Below are 12,224 nucleotides of genomic sequence, written 5' to 3'. Positions count from 1 at the left end.
TGTTGATGGACCAGCAACTGAGGGTGTCCTGGGGAAAATGAAGGAAAGCAGTAAATCCAGCTTGCATGAATGTCAACCCCTGATAGTTTCATCACTTCAAATTTACATCAGGTTCTAATGAAGCAGTGATGGAAGAATGGGGTTGTCTCTCTCCTTGAGCTAGATCATGTGTCCTTGGAGGGGGATTGCATCTCCTTTTGCCATGGGACCACAGGGAGTATGCCTGGCCCTGCGCTGCAGGGACGGATGCCTGCGGAGCTGCCGTTAGAGACAGTATCACAGTAACTGGTTTCCAGAGACTGAATTTAGGTTTGTGTAGGTGGTATTTCCCAGCTGTGGGTGTCTGGTGTTGCTACCTTCCCACAGGGTTTCATATGTGGAATTAACCCCTCCACCACCAAACAACGAACTCAGCAAGCCCTCCACTGCTGGCTGGGGCCACTGCACAGAGCACCCAGTCCATGGTACTGGCACCCTGCCCTGCCATGGGCACCCAGTTTCACTAGGGCTTGCTCACAGCAGAGGACTCCTGGGCTCCATGTTGTGCTTAGGAGGGGTCATCCCCAGGAGGTGCCAAGACCTGCTCCCAGCTCAGCAGCACCCCACTTCCTTCAACTCCCCACTCATGTCAGTCTCTAGTCATTCAACCTGTCCTCCTTTCCTTGCTCTCCTCTAGGTCAATCACCGCCTATCCTCATGTACCTTCCTGGTTCTCACTGCTGGTTTGTCCCTTCTCTGCTTTCTTTGCCATTTCCCATCTCCTGCCAGCCAGGCTCAGGCTCCCCAAACCTCTGGGCTGCATGTCCTGACACCATTTCACACACCCAGCAACAGGCAGCCCTAGCCTGAGGATGGCCTGAGCATGCTCTGGTCATCAGTGGCTGGTTGGTGCCGCCTGCCACTGGCATTGCGGAGCTTCTGCTCAACAAGAGCTTGGCTGGCTTTGGAGAAGCTTCAGCCAGACAGCTGAGTAGGATAAAATGTCTTAAAAAAAACCTTAGCAAGAAAAATATGTTTTTAAAATTACCTGTATTTTAAAAATAAAGTGTATCTACTTATCCATAAAACCCAGGAGCCTGGGTCATGCTCTAAAGCCATTTAGACTTCAGGAGCAGGACTGCTCTCGCACATTGACGTTTTGGAAGTCAAGTCTCTTCTAAACTTGCTGTCAAAATCCATACAGGAGTGAAGTCCCTTGAGAAGACACCTTACCCCATCTGAGCCCTTCCTTGGGTATGAAGCTGTGCCTTTCACGGATGTGTCTTCTGTTGACCAAACGAAGATCTCAATCCAGGCACTTTGCTTTTCAGCCACTGAAGAAGGAAGCTTTCAAATGGTAGGTTGGAAAGTAGTGCACATGATTATTAAACATTTTTTGTTTCCTAGTAGTTCTTTTTATGTGTTATAAAGAATTTATGTTACATATTCATATCTAACCAGCAGGGCTATTATTTTTTACAACTCTCACAGTGCCCACCTCACTCCAAGGACATCCTATGTCACGTGGGGCAGTCAACACCCCTGTTCTGAACACTTGCTGTCCTCCCTTGTGCCCTTGTGTCTCAACACCAGGTTTGCCTGCTTGTGGAAACCCCAATCCAACCACAAGGCTCAACAGCTGCAGACATTCCCGTGAGCCGGCCTTGGGCACGTGTCCCAGCAATGACCATGTGTGGGGGGAAAGCTGGAGAAGAAATGCAGCTGCACAGGGATCTGCTCAGCTGCTCTGCTGAAGGGCTACCCAGGTGCAAGGTCATCATCCTGCCTTTGGGTGGTGAAGCATCCAAACCTGCTTCTTTTAGTATGGTTTTTTTTTTTGGTACTAATTGTATCTCAGTAGAAATTACGTGCGCAAAACTAAGGAAATGGCAAGGTGCTTACCCTGATTAGCAGGTCTTCATTGGTTACTGAGTCTTAATTTTATGACTGGAAGTGAAAAGCTGACTCACCCTCCCTGGCCACCTTCAGCACTGATGCAGGAGTTTTCTGGCTTTGCTCTGGAGGCATGAAAAATATCAGGTACAATATGAATACAACAATCATCCAGAGAAACAGCCAGCAACAAATAGGGAAGTGCTGCTTTGGCAAAAGCTAGACAAGAACATTAGGAAATAATTCAAACTATAACAATCACTATTGAATGTCTGGAAAGATGGTAGAAGCGCAGTGTTATTACACCGTACAAAATTTAAGGTAATTTGTTCCTGGAATTTGCTTTGTTTCTCTTAGCATTAATGTCTGTCTAGAATTCCTCTTGCAAAAAAAAACCAAAAACAAAACCAAAAAAAACCAAAAAAACCAACCTGAAAACAAAGGTAATCAGTAAATCCATCTCAAATTAACATTAAACCCCCTGAGACAGATGAAGCCAGGAAGGCTGGCTCTGGCTGCTTGTGGGCAGCAGGAACCCTGTGCCACTAACTGGAGGCACCCACCAGTGCATCCTGCCCTCATTGCAGCCACAATGTTTGGGGCTGCTCACATAGGATTGTGGCTCTTGTCTCCATTTCCAACCAGCTGAATTAAAAGAAAGACAGCAATGCCTTTCTGACCAGGACAAAGCCAGGTGAGAAAAGGAGGCTCTGGATGTCCAGCACGAGCTACCCCAGGCGTGAAGCCAAGGCAGGGTGCAGTGCGGGACACGGAGCACGCAGCCCGTGGTGACTCAGATCACCGGCCAGCGAACGACGGCTGCACACGGGTGTGCTGCTCGGCAGCTCAGAGGAGTAGATTTTGCAGATCATGATTAATTCTCCCAGGCATGTGAGTGCTGGATGGAACAATTACAGCTGTGGACAGCTTTATCCTCTTTGCCAGGAGCAGAAAATGGAAGTGCTGCAGAAGAGACAGTATTATACCCCAAATTCCTTATTTAATAGTGGAACAAAATGTACTTTTATTTCTGTGCAGTTTGCAGCAACAAACTGAGGCTTTCTTCCTCTTACCCCAGGGTGCTTTCATTTGTTCTGCCAGCCCATTCCCTGTCAGTCAAAGGATATACATTATTAATGTATGGACTAAACGCTGTTCTCACTCATCCCTTTGCTCTCAAAAGCAGCACTTACATGAAGAGGACAAGCAGGATTTGGCCCCAAGATTTTAATTGTGTCACTCCAATGAATTGGTTTAACACAGACTTAAATGGGAAGCTTTTTGTTCTGATTTTTGGGGGTTTTATAATTACTGAAGGGATTATTGTTTAGCTAATTTAAATCACCATGGAAGGGAACACCCTGGTAGCTGCTTGAAGAATTATTCCTGCAGATCTGTCTAAAATGGCAAGAGACTAAGACTGCAAATATAGCTTTACAAATTGTGATTATAAACAGTTGGGATTTTTTTTTTTAAGGGAAAACGTATGTGCAGGAAGAGGTGGCACCTACAAAGGTAATTACAAGTTTTGAGCTAATCCTACAACTGAAGTTGAATCAGCATCCAAAGCATGTTTTTGTCAATCGATAGGCCCATATTAAGATATGCATGAATTATGTTTATGCAGAGCCACAGTCAAGTTGAGCAAATCCAACACCTGGATGCTTGTGCCCAGAAAGTAATGATGCTCTGGAAAATACAGGATACAACAGAACACACATGCAAACTGCACTTTGGATAACAGTCAGAGAGGACTAAGGCATATTAATGATCCTGAGAGGATGCTAAAAGGAAAAGTAATGGCTGCAAAACAAAGACCAGTTCTTACTATGACATCCAAAATGTAAGGGCTGGATTCAGCAAGTCCTGCTCCTAAGATTTATTCAGCACTTGAGCTGAGTAGGTGGAATCCCTCACGTGGATTTTATAGTGCCCACTCTTACTTGTGCACTGTGCTGAGGAGGAGGGCAGGTGGGCTGGGGATTAATTTCCTCTCACACAAGACAGGTGCCTCAAGACAGAAGGACAGTAAATGAAAAATAAACGAGATGATGAAGCACAAGGAGGAAGAGGTAAGCAGGTTCGCAGGAGATGCTGGAAATTCAGCAAAGCCCATCTGCAAGGAGTTGTCAGTTCAGGGTTCACTGGGGGTAAAACCAGAGTGGTAAGCCTTGACCTGGGATCTAAACAGGTTAAATACATAGTGTGAAACACGCCCAAGGTTTTTAAGGAGCTGTCTGGTTGCTCACTTCCGAACGCGGGCTACTTAAGTTCACAGTGGTTTTAAATGTAGGGAGAGCAGGTTTGGGCTGCTCCCAAACCCTCTTCTCTGGGTTAACTCTACCAGCTGCACATTCATATGGCAGTACAAAACCTACCTGTCCACTGCAATACTGACAACTGCACAGCAAGCAGTGAACAGAGGGCATCGTGTGGGGGTGGCTGAGGATGTGCAACCCTGCTCTCTACCCCATTTGGTCCCAAGTCTTGCTCTTATGTCTCTGACTTGCCAGTTCCCTGTCACTAAATAAGGTCACGTGTGATGAAGGACTGAAAAGGAGAAGGAGGCATGGCAGAGGGAAATGTGGTCTTAAAAAAGATGGATGAATTTGAATGCTCAGGGCCAAGGCAGTAAATCAGAATTTAAAAATACATAGTCAGAAAAGCAAAGACCTTGTGGAGTAAACAATTAACTCAGTGAAGAAGGAGCAAGGGAGCCCCTCTGCTGCTCATGAACTTTATCCAGTGAGGAACACAGAGAGGCAGAGAGAGTTGTTTCAGCATCTATCAGCTGCAAGAACTTCTGTACCTGTTCTGCAGGGGAAAGACTTGTCAATGTGACCTGAGAAACAGGATGGTGTGGCTGTGACCAGTGAGACTTTGGGAAGTCTGGCCATGGAGCTGGAGACAACTGCGCTGGGTGTCATTTGAGACCCCACTGGTGGATGCTGCAAAGAGCTGGGAAGATGCTGGGAAGCAGGAGAGAGACTGGGAGGATAACAACAGCCTGACAGCTGCTACCAGCTTCTGGGATGCTTCCTGGCAAAGCAGGGTTTTGAAGGAAGGAAGTGAGGTTGAGGTTGAGAGTGAGGAAGGAGGAGAGGAGAATACAGGAAACAACAAATGAGGGCAACGATCTTTCGGGCAGCTCTTTGCACCAACACTCTCCAAGAGTGTGGAAATGAGCAGGGCCAGGCAGTGTTTGGGAAGGCTGGACATTAGAGGGAGGGGTGCTGCACAGAGGAGATGTCAAGGGCGGGCCTGGAAAAAAGCATTGACTAAGTAACGCAGAAGAACCTGCAAGACATTGAACTCATACAGAGGGATCTAGGTGGAGACCCAAACCAAACCTAGGGCTCATGGGCAATCCAAAGAGAAATGATAGTTGTAGCAATGCAAGAAAGATTAAGGAGTAGAAGAGTTGTGGGCAAGAGGTTGAGTTTTCTTTCAGGGGTATACAGCTACAGCTTTTGGTTAGACATTTATTTGGAAATGTCAGAGACAGTGGCTGTGATTTATTCCACAGTAAAGAAGACCAAGGAGTTATTGGAAGTAAAAATGGAAGCTCACTCATGTTTTTGGACAGGAAAGAATACAGCTCTCCTAGAAAGCTGGCAGGAAATGGGGGTAAAGAAAAGACTGCTCTAAGAAGACTGCTGGAGAAACTAAATAGCAGTGGTCAGAAGACAAAAAAGGTTTATAAATAATGTTGGTTTTGATAGGTCTTGCTAAATTAAAAGAAGGACTGTTTCTACACAATATGAATCCACAGATTGAGATCCACCTTTTAAAATAGGTGGTATTTACCATAGCTTAAGAAAAACAAGATGCCTTCCTTAAAAAATAAGCAATGTGTCCTGCACTCTGAAATCTTTAACTAAGAAACTGACCCAAGGGTGACCACTGGGTTTATTTGTTTAATGTCTCTGCATACCAATTTGCCTGAAGAGTGGCTTGAGACAGACCGGTCTCAATAAGAATCTTGATTTCAAGTTAAATTCTGCACCATCTGTTTCATTATAATCGGCTTCCATTCACTCTCCGAGGGGACAGCAACAGCTTTATTTGTTTTAAGAAACTGGACAACTAACCTTCAGGAGGAATAACATTTCAACACTCTCTCATAATCAGTTGTAGCAACAATGGCGATGAGCTCTTAGCAGAGCTTTTATCTGCCCGAGCGCCAGCGTCTCTTGCAGAGAAAACTCTGGAAAGCAGCACTTTTTGGCTGTCAAGTTCATGGGTGACAATACTGGTTTTTTGGTGGAACTTTTCAATGTTTCCATTTTTCTGTTCTAGTCTTCTCTTGAATGGGGACTGCTTTTGTTGGGGTTTCCTGTTCATTTTCTCCCACAGAGCTTCCTGGAAATGGAAGGACTTCTGTTCTCTCCCTGCCAGCTCTACAGCATGTCATCTGTGGGAGTCAAATTCTGGTCAAAAGCAGCTCATAAACTTCACTGCTGACAATGAAGTCTCTGCATCCGTTTTGTTTAAGTTCCTATACAGTTTTTCTCTTCCAGAGACACCTCAATTATATACAAGCCTGTTCAATTGTACTTGAAGAGATGAATATCTGGGCAAGGAGGTCTGGTATAGAAATACCCACAACAAGGAGGAGGAGAAAAAATCCCCGAACACTCAAGCACTTAGCACATTCATTACCACATTAGTTAGAGGGATGGTGTGTCAGTACTTGCAAACTATCTGTCATGGGTGCCATATAAAGCACATTTTCATCAAGACATTGTTAGTTTATTGCCTTTAAATGGACCCTAACCATCATTAGCAATCAATCAATCAATCAATCAATCCTGTGCCAGCCTCAAGTGCTCAAAAGCAAACCTTTCATGTAAGCAAATGGAGAGTGAACTTCCTTACAGTCTAACTGGGATCCTGCCACTGCCTCTCTTCATTTCCTCATGCAGGGCAGCTGTCAAGCAAAGGTGTTTGTCTTTGCTGAGCTACTCCAGAAATGCAGACTCCCTGCTGCTTCCCTGCTCCCAAACACAAGATTCCTCACACAGGCATCTCAGTTTGCCACTCTTCCAGAGGCTGACTGCTCACTTGCCTGAACTCGGGAAAGGGATTTTGTACCAGATGCATTAGTGTGAATTCACCTCCCTGACTAAAAAATGCAAGCATCAAAGAAAATCTGTCTTGTAGCTTGGACACTTCTCAAGTGTTTCTCTACGACCAGCACTGCAAGAGTTTATTTTGCAGCCCTAATCTCCCACCTTCCCTCATAATGACAGAAAGTTTTTCCTCTACCCAGCCATTTTCACAAATAGGAACAACAGGATTGCTTTTAAGATACCTCCCTTTCTACAAATTTGGCTGTCCTCAGCCAAGGGTTTTAGCAGTAAGGGCCTAGGGCCAGTTAGACATGAGCAGTTACACTACTCATGTGATGGTGGCAGGTCAGGAGTGCAGTCTCAGCAAGCACCTCTGCAGAAGTCAGGCGGCTTCTGTCCCTTTGTAGAGAGTGAAAGATCTGGCCACCACTGACTAAAAACAGCACAGTCAAGGCAGAATTAGCACTTAGTATTAGCACTGGACAACTTTACTGTTATATTATTGTGCTCGTACTCATTCACCCACCACAAGTGGGGAAGAGGGGCGCAACACAGAGAGCTGAGTCCTGAAAAAATGGCTGGAGTCACAGAGAAAGCAAGAGAGTTAATTTCAGAAGTGTCTAAGAGAGTGGTATCCAAATCTCCACCCAGAGGGCACTAAGCTCTCTGAGGTCCACACAGTTTCCAATCAAAAGGTTTATAAGAGGAGAAATTTTGAGGACTGACGGTGACTATAGCCCAAAAACATTTTTTGACTTTATCAATCAGAATTTGTAAAGTCTGTCTTGGTACAGCACTCTATATGTTTTCCAGACAGACTACTGCATCTTCTAGCCACGCATAAATTGTCTTCTGATATACAGACATCGGTTGTACTGATTTTAGTAACATATGTGACAGAGATTTTACAAAGGTGTTCAAGCTAGCAGCCTTCTGCACATGCATGTGAGCATTTAGCACATGACAAAATTAAGTTCCTACTGACTTCAGTGATGTAGAATTCAATGATTGTTTAAGAAAAATACAGGCAGGCTTTGTCCATTTAGAAGTCAGCCCAGAAGCTGAGAAGTTGTCCTCCTTTGCTATTGGTGGTTATGATGCAGTGTCACATTCTTTCAGCTGCATAACAGCTCTTGTTTTCAGATATAACAGCAAATTCTTTGAATGATTTATTGCAGCAGCGAAAAGCAGCTGTTTACTATTTCTTAACCTTACTTAACATGGTCTTTAATAAACACTATTTCTTAGACCTCAATAAGAAGAATATTCTCTTTTAGCACTGATCTGGTAAGAGCTAAGAGCAGCAGATGCCCCTTAGAAAATCTCTTAGGGTTAAGCTATTTTTTGTAAAATCATAACAAATACATATTTACTTTCTAAATAAAAATGCAGGAAGAGAAAATCAGTCACAAATAAAAATTCTTTTTCCCTCAGTTTGTGTGGAAAGAAAAAGGAGCTTCATTGACACCCTGATCAGTTATCTTACTGCACACATTGTGATACAAAATCTGAGTTGTGTCTCCAGCAACATAAAATACAACTGCATTAAGCGTTACTGTAAAAAAAAGTGAGTAATGACCATAACAACAATTCTGAATACCATGAGGACACAATCAAACATTTTAGACTTTTTGTGGATTTTTTAAAGAAGATGTTATTCTTTTATTTTTCTTCTGGTTGGAAATACTTAGTTTTCCCTCTTCAAAGGATCCACAAATGGTCACAGGGAATCAATAAATAAAGCAACCACTTTATAGAAAAATATGCAGTGATTATCAACAGCAAAAGAAAACGTGCACCAAAAGAAAGTAAAAACTATCAGTGGGTAATGGCCACTGAAATTTGAAGGCGTATCAGGAATAAGAAATTAAAAACTAAGGCTTATCCTGAAGGTCTACAAGTATGCTGGACAATTAACACGGATTTGTTATCCAGGCATATTTTAATTTTGGAAAGCACTGAAAAAGATACAGAGGCAGCTTGCATATTACTCTTCTATTGGTAAAATAAGGGTAAAGAGACAGACATGATGTGCTCTGGTGAGGGGCTGGATTACACTGGCATCCATATGGAAAAGATAGGCAGCATTGATCAAAGTATAGGGACAGTCTTGAAAACCAGAGGAAGAAATGGCCAGAATTATGTCTGATGAAAAGTCACTCAAGCATTTAGTCTAATTAGTGCTCTGCAGTTTTATATCCAATGTTAACAACTACTGCACATTCAGATTCATGAGGCCAGCCTGGTCCTTCTCATTGCTAGCTTGTAGGTAAGTAAATACTCAGCAGAGCTCAAACTTTAATGAGAATGCTCTTGCATGTTTGGGGCCTTGAACATGTCAGGATGGAATATATAAAGCTTCAGATAGCTCAACAGTGGGAAAACCTTCAAAAAATTATTTTAAAGAGTTCACCACAGTGGTTACCAAGAGTGTGGATCCTGAGAGACAGACAAAAGATTGGTTTTAGATGACTCAAAAGTCAAACAGTAACACCTTCACTGGCAGAGCCCAAAAACACAGCTGAGGTTCTAAAAGACTACAAGTATCTAAGGAAAGATAAAGTTAAGTATAGGTCCATTACCTGATGAAGAAGGAAAGAAAATGAAAGGTAAGATTTACAAATAAGTAATAAACAGCATTTTTTACTTCACTCAAAAGGTAACAAACCATGTTAAGAAGTTGGAAGAGTCAGCTAAAGTAGTCAGAGGACTTTGCTGGAATTCAAGCTGGCAACAGCTAATTACTCTTATCCTAGGATGTTCCAGCAATCAGCCATGTCACTAGGGACCATGAGTGTTGCTCTCTGAGAACTCATAGAGCACAGGAAAGAGCCCAAGGGTGTAGTGGGACAAGCACAAGGAATTTAAAAATAAAGGAACTCTTGTCAGTCAACCTAAACCTGGAAATGGGCAAGGATAACTTTTATAAAATTCCCTTTGTAAATGCATATGAAAAAGTAACCAAACAACAGCCAGACAATATAGATTCATTAGGAACAAACTATGCCATACCTCACTACGCTTCATTTCTTTGTGAAAACTGACCCGGTGGCCACAGGCACACAAGATCTCAAATCTCCCTGTTGTTGTAAATGCTTCTGACATCGTCAGTCTGCAAAGTCCTCACAGGTATGGGGTTCCAATGCATACTGACCAAAAAGAGAATCACAGCAGTACACAGTGCTCTCAAGAAGCAATTACCAAAGGCTTACTGGAGTCTAGCAAGATACTCAAGCGAGGTCCTACAAGGCTTTGCCTGCAATGTATCCCATCAGTGTATTCATGAACAATACAGACTAAAGAGTAAAAGAGGATATCTGCAATATCCCCCACGATACCACACTTGGATGAACTGAAAACAGTTTGGTCAGAGATCTCTGAGAGGCAAGCATGTGGACATTAAACAGAGGCACTAAGTGGAAATTATTAGCGGTACCAAAATGAATCTGTGATGTTGCTGCAGAAAGCCTAATATAATTCCAGTGAATGCAAGTGCCAGACCTTAGTTGTCCCAGCTACTCTGCGCTAGCCTCAGCCAGCACTCTGGGTCATATTTTGGACCATATGACTTAAGAGCACAAACTGTAAAGGATCCAGAGCAGCAACAATCGACAGACTTAGAAAATGTGATCTATGAAGAGTGGTTCTATTAACTGGGTTTACTCTGAAGACTAGGAGAACACAGTAGCAATGTTCAAATAAAGGCAGTATTCATCACATCTATTGCCAATAAGAACAGTAAGCAATTGACTTAACTGGCAGGGGTAAACTCTTACTGTGGTAACTGTCCGCTGGTACAGTTCAGCAGTGATACATGCTGCTTACAAGGTCTGGGATCGTGGGATTCCTTTCATTGGAAGTTTTTAAGAGTTAAAGGAACACCTGGTAGTTCGTCTTGGCAGATTTTATCCAATCTCAGAGTAGGGAGATAGAACTAGATAAATTCCCGAGATTTCCCTTCATCCACAGTCCTCTGAAAGAGCTCCAGCTTTCAGTTAGACTTTGCACACTGATTTTGTCACAGCTACAAAGAAGGAACACAAAAATACATTCGCCATGCCATCACAGTGCCGCATGGACCTTGGCTTTATATACTTAATGGATAGTACTTCTCAGAGAAAAGCTGGGCCATATTTCCTGAAAAAGCTGAGACACAGCTTGAACAGTTAGATAACTATGTTGGGATAACTATAGATTCCTCCTCTCCCAAGAACCCCAGCGTGAAACGCTATGTAAGAGAATTATAAAACATACATACAATCTAATCTACTTTCCTTTGAAAGCTTCCAAGATAACTCCATCAGTGAGCCTCTGTTGTGCCTTATCTATACAAAATCTGTAACACAATAGACAATGTATTAAAAGATTCCAAAATAATTTTAAAAGCATACAGAAAAAATTCCAGACAGCACTTGACACCCTCCCACTGTCTGGACTAGAGCAAAATCGCCAATGATGCTACAGAGTATGTAAAATCACACGCTGAATACCAGTGCAAAGTGAGATTTGGAGCTGAATTCAAAATCCACTCCAAAACCTGTAAGGTTCAAAACAGGCAAATCAAAAGCCCCCAAATTACACACAGCAGAAGGTGGCTGGGTAGAAAGAAACACCAAGTGACCTTTTGTTCACTTGTGATCCTATAGGACTAATCAAATTTACTTATCGGGCCCTGGAAGACCATGCTTCTAGTAAAGCCCAGTAATTCCCAATTCACCTGTTTCTGTGAAAATGGGAAATCCTATCAGTACCTGATAATAGAAGACATTCCATTTATCAGCTGTTCTTAGCAAGACAGGAAAATAAATCAGTATAGTTTACAGAAATTCCACAAATTCCTTCACTACTATGTGGTTTGCAAACAGCCCGTGGTCATTAGCTTTACTTACTTGAGCTGAAGTGTTTCCAGCAAATAAGCAAATGGGATAGTCCCCAGGGTTGTTTCAAGAGCACTGCATAAAACTATTTCCCTACAGCTACACAGCAACTGTCTTCAACCTCTATCTTGGATTTTTCACACAGCTTTTTGACAGCAAGGAAATAAAAGTCCTTAGTTAGGAAAAGCACAGACACAGAAACAAGCCTGAGAAGCAAAAATTGCAAAACTGTTGATTACTCAGTAGTCCCCACGATGATGGCCTCATCATAACTACACCTAACTTTTTACTCTCTAAGGCGAGACTTTTTTCATAGTATTTTAAGCCTCATTCAAAATGTGATTTCAAATGCTGTTTAAAGAGATTCCCAGATGAAAGCTTCCGAAAAGCCAAAACACCTCTT

This window comes from Chamaea fasciata, unplaced genomic scaffold (genome assembly GCF_029207755.1).
Source record: "Chamaea fasciata isolate MVZ Bird 193981 ecotype frontalis unplaced genomic scaffold, bChaFas1.0.hap1 SCAF_1, whole genome shotgun sequence".
NCBI classification, from domain to species: Eukaryota; Metazoa; Chordata; class Aves; order Passeriformes; family Sylviidae; genus Chamaea; species Chamaea fasciata.
Note: the sequence above shows the minus strand (reverse complement) of the source record.